The 4,141-nt window shown below is 37.8% G+C and overlaps 2 non-coding genes across 2 annotated transcripts; both read right to left on the bottom strand.

Annotated features, from left to right (window-relative positions):
* Positions 1 to 1,511: 1,511 nt before the first annotated feature.
* On the bottom strand, positions 1,512 to 1,584 carry trnav-cac (transfer RNA valine (anticodon CAC)). Its single transcript has one exon. It is a non-coding gene; the product is annotated as a tRNA-Val (tRNA).
* Positions 1,585 to 3,056: 1,472 nt separating this feature from the next.
* trnav-cac (transfer RNA valine (anticodon CAC)) lies at positions 3,057 to 3,129 on the bottom strand. The gene has a single exon. It is a non-coding gene; the product is annotated as a tRNA-Val (tRNA).
* Between the last annotated feature and the right edge of the window lie 1,012 nt (positions 3,130 to 4,141).

Here is a 4,141-nt window from a genome sequence, read left to right as displayed (position 1 = left end):
CGTGATAACCACTACACTACGGAAACTACAAGAAAAAGAGTGGAAGTCATGGCAAATTGTTAGGAATGCCCACAAGTCTACCACCCATAATATCCCAAATAGAGTACCACAGTAGGAGTCATAATACCCATAAGACTAGCGGTCGAACAGGGTAATGGTTCCAATCGTTTTTCCACCATTCATATTCCCCACAGGGGATTTTAAAAAACAATTAAAAAAGGCCTGTGTTTCTTGTTGGCTTACCCTGGCATGGTAACCGTGTAATTCTCTCTAGGACAAGGTGACTTTTATAAAAAATATTCGCCTGTATTTACCCCCCCCAAAATTAAATGCTAATTAACTGCTAATGTGGCTATCATAAAGAACTACAAATGTATTATTTTAAGTGTTTCTAAAATCCCCTATGGGAAAAATGAATGGTGGAAAAATGGTTGGAACCATTTCCCTGTTTGACCGCTAGGTTTTATGGGTATTATGACACCTCTACTGTGGGGCTTTTCCCAGTTTTATTTGACAATTTGTATCATGTTAAATATTAGCCACTATCGGGAGCCACTGTCAGTAACAGCCACATACATTATTTTGGCATACTTTCATTCCGTTGACCTTTCTTTAATCTGTCACATCCTTGTGAATTGTTCCTGAGGGTTGCTAGCATTAGTGAATCATATTAAGCTAAAGTATTGCAATAATTTGGGACATGTAGCCTATTTGAATTGACAAACCTCAACTGTTTCAAACCATATGCTAGCCTAGGGGCATTGGGAAATATTGTCTAGACCAGTGATATTAAAGTGGGGGTCGGGGGGACTGCAGTGGGGATATATATATTCATTATTTAGGAACAAAAAATTATGAGTACAGATTATTGTATGAGACAATATAGAAACGTTTTTGAGAAAGTTAATTAGAAAAAAGTATTTGATTGGGTAATTGAAGGTTATTTTTTGATGTAAAAAAAAATGTAACGTAACCGATTTTAAAGTTGTATTTGGGGTGGGATCACAAGAAATGATTGCAAAAAAAATGGGGACCCCCAGAGATTCTGTAGGAAAAAATGGTGTCCCTGCTGAAAAGGTTTGAATACCATTGGTCTAAACACATTTTTCCAGGGGAGATGAAGTTTATAAATTGACTGGCTGGGCCGTGGGACAGTGGATGCGCATTTATAAATCTAATGGAACCGCTAACAGGCACTACACGCAGAATGCTGGGATGGTGGTGCTTCAACTCCCTGCTATTAACCAATTAGCATCCAGGATCCAAACAACCTGTTTAATAACATTGCATTGCCTCTGGTTATTGAAAGACATGTCTAAGACTGGTCTATTCATGTATTCTGTAGGCCTATGTATTTGTTTCGTTTTTTTTCAGTTATCACTATCTGCCTCTGGTTATTGAAAGACATGTCTAAGACTGGTCTATTCATGTATTCTGCAGGCCTATTTATTTGTTTCGTTTTTTTCAGTTATGACCCTGTTTCGGTCATCACTATCTGTTTTGTTAAAATTTGTTTCCGCCTGGTTTCGAACCAGGGACCTTTCGCGTGTGAGGCGAACGTGATAACCACTACACCACAGAATCTACAAGAAAAAGAGTGGAAGTCATGGAAAATGTTAGGAATGCCCACAAGTCTACCGCCCATAATATCCCAAATAGAGTACCACAGTAGGAGTCATAATACCCATAAGAACTAGCGGTCGAACAGGGAAATGGTTCCAATCGTTTTTCCACCATTCATATTCCCCACAGGGGATTTTAAAAACAATTAAAAAAGGCCTGTGTTTCTTGTTGGCTTACCCTGGCATGGTAACCGTGTAATTCTCTCTAGGACAAGGTGACTTTTATAAAAAATATTTGCCTGTATTTACCCCCCCCAAAATTAAATGCTAATTAACTGCTAATGTGGCTATCATAAAGAACTACAAATGTATTATTTTAAGTGTTTCTAAAATCCCCTATGGGAAAAATGAATGGTGGAAAAATGGTTGGAACTATTTCCCTGTTTGACCGCTAGGTTTTATGGGTATTGTGACACCTCTACTGTGGGGCTTTTCCCAGTTTTATTTGACAATTTGTATCATGTTAAATATTAGCCACTATCGGGAGCCACTGTCAGTAACAGCCACATACATTTATTTTGGCATACTTTCATTCCGTTGACCTTTCTTTAATCTGTCACATCCTTGTGAATTGTTCCTGAGGGTTGCTAGCATTAGTGAATCATATTAAGCTAAAGTATTGCAATAATTTGGGACATGTAGCCTATTTGAATTGACAAACCTCAACTATTTCAAACCATATGCTAGCCTAGGGGCATTGGGAAATATTGTCTAGACCAGTGATATTTAAAGTCGGGGTCGGGGGGACTGCAGTGGGGATATATATATTCATTATTTAGGAACAAAAAATTATGAGTACAGATTATTGTATGAGACAATATAGAAACGTTTTTGAGAAAGTTAATTAGAAAAAAAGTATTTGATTGGGTAATTGAAGGTTATTTGTTGATGTAAAAAAAAAATGTAACGTACCGATTTTAAAGTTGTATTTGGGGTGGGATCACAAGAAATGATTGCAAAAAAATGGGGGACCCCCAGAAATTCTGTAGGAAAACATGGTGTCCCTGCTGAAAAGGTTTGAATACCATTGGTCTAGACACATTTTTCCAGGGGAGATGAAGTTTATAAATTGACTGGCTGGGCCGTGGGACAGTGGATGCGCATTTATAAATCTAATGGAACCGCTAACAGGCACTACCCGCAGAATGCTGGGATGTTGGTGCTTCAACTCCCTGCTATTAACCAATTAGCATCCAGGATCCAAACAACCTGTTTTGTAACATTGCATTGCCTCTGGTTATTGAAAGACATGTCTAAGACTGGTCTTTTCATGTATTCTGTAGGCCTATGTATTTGTTTCGTTTTTTTTCAGTTATCACTATCTGCCTCTGGTCTAAGATTGGTCTATTCATGTATTCTGCAGGCCTATTTATTTGTTTCGTTTTTTTCAGTTATGACCCTGTTTCGGTCATCACTATCTGTTTTGTTAAAATCTGTTTCCGCCCGGTTTCGAACCAGGGACCTTTCGCGTGTGAGGCAAACGTGATAACCACTACACTACAGAAACTACAAGAAAAAGAGTGGAAGTCATGGAAAATGTTAGGAATGCCCACAAGTCTACCGCCCATAATATCCCAAATAGAGTACCACAGTAGGAGTCATAATACCCATAAGAACTAGCGGTCGAACAGGGAAATGGTTCCAATCGTTTTTCCACCATTCATATTCCCCACAGGGGATTTTAAAAACAATTAAAAAAGGCCCGTGTTTCTTCTTGGCTTACCCTGGCATGGTAACCGTGTAATTCTCTCTAGGACAAGGTGACTTTTATAAAAAATATTTGCCTGTATTTACCCCCCCAAAATTAAATGCTAATTAACTGCTAATGTGGCTATCATAAAGAACTACAAATGTATTATTTTAAGTGTTTCTAAAATACCCTATGGGAAAAATGAATGGTGGAAAAATGGTTGGAACCATTTCCCTGTTTGACCGCTAGGTTTTATGGGTATTATGACACCTCCACTGTGGGGCTTTTCCCAGTTTTATTTGACAATTTGTATCATGTTAAATATTAGCCACTATCGGGAGCCACTGTCAGTAACAGCCACATACATTTATTTTGGCATACTTTCATTCCGTTGACCTTTCTTTAATCTGTCACATCCTTGTGAATTGTTCCTGAGGGTTGCTAGCATTAGTGAATCATATTAAGCTAAAGTATTGCAATAATTTGGGACATGTAGCCTATTTGAATTGACAAACCTCAACTGTTTCAAACCATATGCTATTCTAGGGGCATTGGGAAATATTGTCTAGACCAGTGATATTTGAAGTGGGGGTCGGGGGGACTGCAGTGGGGATATATATATTCATTTTTTAGGAACAAAAAATTATGAGTACAGATTATTGTATGAGACAATATAGAAACGTTTTTGAGAAAGTTAATTTGAAAAAAAAGTATTTGATTGGGTAATTGAAGGTTATTTTTTGATGTAAAAAAAAATGTAACGTACCGATTTTAAAGTTGTATTTGGGGTGGGATCACAAGAAATGATTGCAAAAAAATGGGGACCCCA

The sequence above is a fragment of the Salmo trutta genome, unplaced genomic scaffold (genome assembly GCF_901001165.1).
Source record: "Salmo trutta unplaced genomic scaffold, fSalTru1.1, whole genome shotgun sequence".
Taxonomy (NCBI): Eukaryota; Metazoa; Chordata; class Actinopteri; order Salmoniformes; family Salmonidae; genus Salmo; species Salmo trutta.
This window is presented reverse-complemented; position numbering and strand designations above follow the sequence as displayed.